This window comes from Lactuca saligna, chromosome 1 (genome assembly GCF_052625555.1).
Source record: "Lactuca saligna cultivar CGN05327 chromosome 1, ASM5262555v1, whole genome shotgun sequence".
Lineage (NCBI taxonomy): Eukaryota > Viridiplantae > Streptophyta > Magnoliopsida > Asterales > Asteraceae > Lactuca > Lactuca saligna.
The window spans coordinates 89,875,614-89,884,278 of record NC_136417.1 but is presented as its reverse complement, the minus strand read 5'-3'; the positions used below and the strand labels follow the sequence as shown (position 1 = coordinate 89,884,278).

Below are 8,665 nucleotides of genomic sequence, written 5' to 3'. Positions count from 1 at the left end.
GGGCCACTACATCTCTCGCAACCAACATGAATTGCATGAATTGATTGGTCTATTTGGGTCAATCTTCTATCCATATTGTTGAGGATTGCCATCATGGTAGCCATCTCTTCAAAATTTGTACCTCCACTGCCTTTTACTCCATCATGCCTTGGGTTATGATACTCATGAGAGTGCTTTGCGAATTCTTCAATTAGTTCCTTGACCTGGTTTGGATTCTTCTTCGTGAGTGGTCCTTGCGAATCAAGGTGTTGTCTAGTCATGACATTGACCCCATCATAAAAGATAGACATATCTCGTTTAATATTAAGATCATGTTGAGGACAATTTCTTAATAACCCTTTGTAGCGCTCCCAAGCCTCGTATAGTGACTCCCCCGTTTGTTGCTCAAAATTGGTTATCGCCTTCTTGAGTTTAGCTATCTTGGATGGTGGGCAAAATTGATCTAGAAATTCCTCACGCATTTGAGACCAAGTAGTGATTGTACCAGGAGGAAGTGCTTTTAACCCATCTTTTGCAGCTCCCTTGAAAGTGACTGGTAGCATCCTTAGGAAGATGGTATCTCTATTGACATTTGGGACATTGAAGTAATCTGCATTATCGTTGATCTCATCTAGATGCTTAAAGGCATCCTCATGATCCTTTCCATAGAATGGAATATCCTTAAGTGCAGTAAGGATGTGTCCCTTTAGCTCGAATGTGGCAGAGATATCGTCTCGAATGCGCTTCTTATAGGCTCACATGGACATCTCTTCAATATTCGCCATCTCGATCTCTAGCTTGTTCTCGGGTTCACTCGTATAAAGTCCAAATTATGGGTCTGATTCGTATTTAGATTCGAGTGGATTAGGAATTGGACCGAATTCTTCAACTTTGTTCTTATCGTTTGAGGCTGAACTCGATTCTCCGGTTTTCTTTCCTGAATTCCTTGAAAAGGCTGATTTTAGTTCTTGTAAAGGTGTCTTCTTATCAGTATTTTTGTGAAGTTCCAACTCTGGATCTTCAAGTGGTGGCACCAATGATGTGTTGGATCCTCTGGTCATGAACTCCTGCAAAATAAACAAAATAAAAACGTAAAACTGAACAAAAACTAAATAAAAATTTCCTACAGACTGTCCACCATGACGTGGTAAAGGTTACCACCTCGTGTTTTCATAGAAAAACTAACAGAAAAGAAAAATGAAAAAAACGAGAAAATACTGGATTCACGTCGTGAGCTTAAGGCTCACGTCGTGAGTCCAGTACTGTAAAAAGAACTAAGCTAAAAAAAAATAACTTTTTGCAGGTTTTACCCCGCAAAAAAGGTTCGATCAACCTAAAGCAAATAAATCACAAATCAAATAGGCTGTTCCCTGGCAACGGCGCCAAAAACTTGATGCGTGCAAATAGCTACACCTAATTTTAGTATTTATAACCTAACTACCTTAACTAACTAATTGCACATAGGCAGTGTACCTAGTCAAAATTATAGAATAGTCGGGTAAGTCGGGTGTCGATCTCAGGGAACAATATTGATTAGTTAACCTATCTACTATTAAATTAACCTAAATTATCAACAAAGTTTGGGTTTTTATCCGATTTTACAATACCAGATGAACTTAAGTTATGAAATTCAATCAATTACTAAAAACACTCCTGTTTAGTTCGAATCCACTTCTTCTTTACGACTAGTTAACAATTATGGATTGAAAAATTTGGTTTTCTAATTTATATTATATTAGTAATTTAAGTCTAAATTTACCAATAATTAACTTGTTCATGTAAAACTATGCATGTTCACACACAATCAAACACAGAATTAGTTATAGTGATGAATAGACTATGTAAGATTTATTATGTAAACACAATTCTGGTCACAATTATGCTCTCTAGCACAACTGAATTTAATTACCTTAATTGCTATCTAAGATTTGGTCGATCCTATCTTTAGCAATTTATTGTTCACTAAATCACTAAGTTTCAAGTTCATGTAATGTAATAATCACTAAGCTACACAGAACATGAATTTAAGCAACTAAAGAAACAAATATAAGCATGCTAGGTAATAATAATCAAACACAAGCCATTTACCAACTAAACAAATCCATTAATAATTAAACTAAACCATATGTCAGAAGCTTCATCTAGCTAATCAAGAGTAGCTAAATTCAGCTACTCATAGCAACAATCAAACAAACACAAATCAAATTAATAAAGATGTTCAAGTACCAAACAATTGAATGAATTATGAACTCTCACTCCTTTGGTTTTGAAACCCTTTTTCCAAAACTTCTCTCCTTTTAAAAATCGTCTTCTAAAAATCTTCTAACCAACCAAAAAAGTCTCTCAATTCATAATGGAGAAGGGTATTTATAATAATCTCGAAATTCGTGCTTCATGTCGTGAACGTTCTCTTAACATCGTGATTTGAGAGATATTCTTATTAGGCACAGATTCTTACTTCACGTGTTATAAATACCCTTCTCCATTACGAATTGAGAGACTTTTTTGGCTGGTTAGAAGATTTTTAGAAGACGATTGTTAAAAGGAGAGAAGTTTTGGAAAAAGGGTTTCAAAACCAAATGAGTGAGAGTTCATAATTCATTCAATTGTTTGGTACTTGAACATCTTTATTAATTTGATTTGTGTTTGTTTGATTGTTGCTATGAGTAGCTGAATTTAGCTACTCTTGATTAGCTAGATGAAGCTTCTGACATATGGTTTAGTTTAATTATTAATGGATTTGTTTAGTTGGTAAATGGTTTGTGTTTGATTATTATACCTAGCATGCTTATATTTGTTTCTTTAGTTGCTTAAATTCATGTTCTGTGTAGCTTAGTGATTATTACATTAAATGAACTTGAAATAAAGAAAAGGTGTCGAAAACGGATGATAAGCCAAAGGAGATAAAAACAACTGGTTCTTTGAAGGAAGTTATACCTTCGAAATCAAGGTTGTTTAAGAGGTTAAGGAAGTTGCCTCACAAGTCCAAATCTTCTTCTGATGGTCAATCTCCTATTGTTCGAAAATCTCAAATCAATAGGAGAGGAGTCATAGTTCGAGAAATTCCTGCACCAGTTTCTCTATCGTCAAATAAGCATAGAGTAGAAGATGTGGCAAAACATATTGCCGAAAAGAGGAAGAAGAGGAAGCTCGTTGTTCGTGATGAGTCCTCTGACAGTGAAATTGTCCCAGAAACGCCATTGGGATCGAAGTCTCCGATTACATCCACAAATCCATCAACAACTATTATTATTCCACCCGAAATTGTTCTAACCAAATCAGTTTTTGAGGAGGTTCCAATTTCTGGCTTTCTTGTAAACATATCTGATACGGGTGCAAATGTTCAAGGCACGAAGTCTCCAATTTCTCAAGGTATTGTTATTTCTACTACTTTCGAAACCACTCTTGCTACTACAAATGATTCACTTCCACCATTTATTTCAAAAGTTCACACCACAACTACCTCACCAACCTTCGAAAACATCTTGCAACAACCATTTACCACTTTATTCTAATCACAATCCACTGATTCACCAAAGCCTAATTCTGATCAAGAAATTGATAGAGGAGGTTTTGGAGGAACGTTTGCTAATTTATAATTCGATTTTAAAGAAGACAACATTCCAGATCACATGTTGATGTCTGGAAAGCAGTTTAAAATTCTCAATCGGAAGCTCAACTCTATTTTGCAATCCCAAGATGATTCAGGAGTAAAACACTCAGTTTCGGGAATAGAGGTTGATGTAATGCTAAAGGCTCAAGAGCTTCGTCTTCAAAAGCAACTAGACAGAATGGATCAGAATGTCGAACTTCGAATCAAAGCACACTCTTCAACTTCTAATGGTGAAATTAACGAGCTTAAGTCTGTGGAAAAAGAACGTCATGATTTTTTGTTCAAGTTTGAGGAGATGAAAGTTGAAGTTTCGAAAGAGATTAAAGAGTTGAATACGAGTTTTTCTACTCTTCAATCAAAAGTTGATATAATTGTTGGTGCAGTTATAACTTTTTTTTGAACATTTCAATCTTTTCTTCCAACAATTGAAGCCAAGGCGAGTGAAGACAATGTTCATTTTGAAACGCTGGGAGTTTTACTTGGAGAAATCAAGGAACTTGTGTGGAATCCTACTCAAACATCGTTGTTATCTCCTGAGGTCTTAACTCAGAAAATTCATATTCGTGATCAAGCTATACAGAAAGCAGTTGCTCCAATTACCAAATTTTCTAGTCTCTTACCAACTGGAGCCCCACCTGTTGTCACAGGGGTGTAAGGGGGACAAAAGGAGAAAGTTGTTAGAGATATGAAAGTGAGAAAAGGAGGAGAAAAGAAGATAAAAACTGTTGGCAAGGTATTTTCAACACAAATCCCAAAGTATACTGAAGCAGATAAAGGAAAGGGAAAAGATATTGCTGTTGAAAAGATGAAAGATTAGAAGAAGGTTGAAATAGAAGTAGAGATGGAAAAACAAAGGCAAATACAAAGCATCATGAGGCTTCGTGAGAATGATCCACCAAACGTGGATAAAGATGACCCAAAGAAGCTTCACAGCTACAAGAATATCGAAGCCAGAGTGTCATACAACAACATGTATGCATTCGAGAAGAAGCCACGAATGAACTATTCTATCGAAAACATGATATGAATCAGCTAGACTTTTTAATAAACGAAATGATGTTTATTACAGCTCAGTACAAGATCATTGAGAAATTTCCAAATGAAGATGATTTTCTCCATATGAAACTTAGGTTTCATGATGTAGTTGGAAAAGAGCAAGAGAAAGTGTGGCCCCTTATCATGATTGTTCGAGTGATAAGCGTAACTAAGGATGTTTTGTTCGAGAACATGATACAAAACTTTCGTTATCATGTTCTAAGGACGAACAACATTGCTTGTGATTTTTTGGTAGCTGATTTCCCACTAATGAACTTAAATGACCTTATTCAAGTTGCATTGATATTAAAAGACATGGATGTTGCAATACTTCAAGCTACAAGCAAGGAGATTTGTAGGCTAGGTCTTGGTCACATAAAATTTTCCATAGATAATTAGTATGATTGTCTAGCATTAACTGATGTTGAGCTATCTACTGCGTTGAGGAAAGAAGTTAAAGTCACAATAGATGTGGTGAAATCTCAAGCAAAACTAAAGAAGTTTGCTGATGGGGAGGTTTGTTTAAAACCAATGGGCATAGTATTCTCAGGAAAAGATAAGAAGGGAAAAGCGAAGAAATTCTTGTTTCAGACTTTCGAAGTTAAGAGATATACGACAGCTCAATAGACGAACTTTATTGTCCATATGAATAACTGCAAGAAGAATAACGAAGGAGACAAGAAGGAATTAAAGAAGATCATGAGCTGGTACACGGAGATACGAAAGATGATGCATTTTGCTATGTAGATTCTCACAAACTGAAAATTCGAAATTGACTACAAAGGGGGAGAATGTAGAGTCGAAAATGTTGTAATATGTCGAAATATGAGAAGTCTGTTTCGTTAGTTTGTTAAGCTATTTACTAAGGTATTTTTGTATAGTGGCCTAAATGTCGAAGTCCTTAGTATTTTTAGTTTACTTTTGGTTCTCCTATAAATAGGAGTAGTGCATTGAGATAGATAGATCTTTTGCTAGAATTTCTATCTAAACACTCTCATTGTCTTTAAAAAGTATAATTGAGGTGAAACCAGATTCTATTTAGATCTCGTGTTCTGATTACGTATTTTACTCTAATTTCATTCTTACACTCGATTAATCACTTCTAAAAATTCAAGTATAAAGAATTACATTATTCAATAAATCCAAAGCTACAATTACTAAATACTAGTTCAACAAAACATAATAGATGAACAAAAGGCCTACAAACTTAGCCAACCATTTATTTTAAGAAAATGAATCCTTCAACGCACATAGATTGTGTGTTCTTCCGGCTCTTTATGTTCCTAAAGATACATACATTTAAAATGATACGTCAACAAAATTGTTGGTGAGCTTTATAGGTTTAGACTCAATGGCTTTTATAATCAAAAGTGTGTTTAAAACCAATGACTTATAAAAGAATGAATTGCAAATTGTTTATGCTTGTAAATTTCATACAAGTAAAAGATATTTGCTTATTAACTATAGCTTATTGAACATAGGCTATAATTAATAAGCATATTATGTTGAGTTTTAGAAAGACAGATTGTATGAAATTGTATTCAACACTTAATCATTTGAATAAATCATTTTGTTTTATACATGCACAATTTAGAATGAATTTTCAGGTTTTAATGTGAGTCTATAACCGACACTATTGACTGATTCATGCCTCTGTTGAGCACTATAAATAAAGATGCCTTAATTTTCACCAACGTGTCATGAAATTCGTGTGGTAATAAGATTCGAAACAATTACAACCATTTTAGTCTCGTAAGATGAACGTTGTAGCTAGCAACCACTGGTGGGGATGTTGACCAGTATAAATCTATACCAATAAGTTCCACATTCCTCCTCAAATTAATGGTTATAGCACAGAGGATTGATAGTAAATTTGTGTTCTTAGTGAATGAAGTATCAGTAACGTCCCAAAACTCAAAAATATTAACACACTTAAGGAAAGTTTCAGACTTTATACCTCAAAATGGTCTGAAATGGAACCTAAATCTTGGATCTACTACTTCCCCTTCGATCCACCACCTTGCTAATATCTCCACTTGCATGGAAATGGCTTTAAAACACTCAAAATGATCTCTAATGACCCCCAAGGTTTCAAGAACACTCAAGAGAGGTTTAGGGTTTCATGGTGGTTGTATAAAGATGAGATGGAGGTTATTAACCTGGGTGTTATGTTCTTTATATAGTGGCTTGGCCCTAAAATTAGGGTTTCTGGACACTGGGCGTATGCTGGGCGTACACCTTAAGCACCCGCAATACTTTTACCCTTAAGCGCTAGGCGTACTCGCACGTTTACCACCTTGCATGCATGGTTCATGTAGTCATTTATTTCCATTAGGGGCAATTTCTGTCAATAACTTCGAAGTGTCATAACCCCTTTGTTCCAAGTCTGTTCCCGACAAACTTTAAATCCACAAAAAGGTGGTGAGAAGCCCTATGCTTCTAGCAACACACCCCGACCCAAAACCTCTTGAATAAAAACTTAAAAGCCATAAAAGACCGAAATTCCCTTAGCCTTGGCCTCTGGAATCCGTAAACGTATATTTTCATAACAGGGTGTTACAAAAACTCAATAAAATTAAAATTCAATTTTATCAATGGAAATCAGTTAATGGTAATGAAAAAAGGTTCGGGTTGTCACATCATCCCCCTGTTATCAATGGAAATGGAGTTTGTATGCTACGGGACCGATCCTAGCAAGGATTTCAAATGGTCCTATGTATCTTGGATTTAGCTTTCCATGCTTTCCAAAGCGTATCATGCCTTTCCAGGGTGAGACCTTCAATAGAACACGATCATCAACCTAGAACTCCAAGGGTTTTCTTCTCTTCGCGTAGCTCTTTTGTCTGTCTCTCGAAGCCTTTAGTCGTTCCTGGATTTGTACGATCTTTTTTTGTGGTTTCGCGGATGATTTCTGGGCCTGTGAGAGTGCTGTCAAGAACTTTCCCATTGACTAGCTGTGTTTCGCCCACCTCAGTCTAGCACAGAGGGGATCTGTACTTACGACCATACAGGGCTTCAAACGGCACAACGTTGATACTGGTATGATAACTATTGTTGTAGGAGAATTCGACCAATGGCAAATGGGTGTCCTACGACTTACCAAAGTCTATGACACATGCTCTCAACATATCTTCCAATGTTTGAATGGTCGTCTCACTATGACAGTCTGTCTGTGGATGGTAAGCTGTGCTCATATCCAACTTAGTTCCAAGAGCCTTCTGCATTGACCACCAACAGCTCGAGGTGAATCTGCTATCCCGATCGGACATAAAGGACATAGGCACACTATGCAAACAGACTACCTCTTGAATATGGATTTGTGTTAGTCTCTATGCTTGAACTTGACACATTGGATGAGTGGTGGTTCTGGAGAGTTTGTTGGGTATACTTCGGAAAGGTTTCGGAGGGTAAGGTACTCCTCGCATGAGTACTTCGGGGTCTAGAATATAAGAGAGGTGATTTAGAGATCTATGTCGGGTTGTCGTTACGAGTGACGATGGTTTCGATAATCGGTCGGTTAAGGCAGTAGGTTTTCATAATACACGAACTTGGTATGGTGAGGACTACACTAATCCTTGTCGAATGACTATGCCAGACTCTTTATAGAAACAAGTGTTAAGTCATTTTTAAAGAGATGTCTATTATAACGATGGTGTACCATGAGTGTGCTTGACAGTGAATTATGTGTAGGCTTTTCTAGTGCCTTCTTGATATTACCACTGCCACAAATCGTACCGCAAAAAGCAAGTACTAGCAATGAAAGTGCTTTGATAATTAGTGACGATACTTTATACCATGATCCTTCTTGGTACCTCTCTGATCGCTTGACATGTACTAGTTATGTATAATTAAGATGAATCAGACAGTCGACTGAGTGACTCTGCCCTAAATCCACAACCAGACAAGGAATAGGAATTAAGGCGGAATCACTCACTCTAATTCTACAAAATCTTAGCTATGCATAACCCTAATGTACGTACTAAGCCATCATAGTTCACTTGCGCTGATCATTAGTTCTCTTATGGATGCCGTGACTTG

The 8,665-nt window shown here is 36.4% G+C and overlaps 1 non-coding gene across 1 annotated transcript; it reads left to right on the top strand.

The window, feature by feature from the left end:
• Positions 1-306: 306 nt before the first annotated feature.
• LOC145027933 (small nucleolar RNA R71) lies at positions 307-413 on the top strand. The gene has a single exon (XR_013675695.1). It is a non-coding gene; the product is annotated as a small nucleolar RNA R71 (small nucleolar RNA).
• The last annotated feature ends 8,252 nt before the right edge of the window (positions 414-8,665 follow it).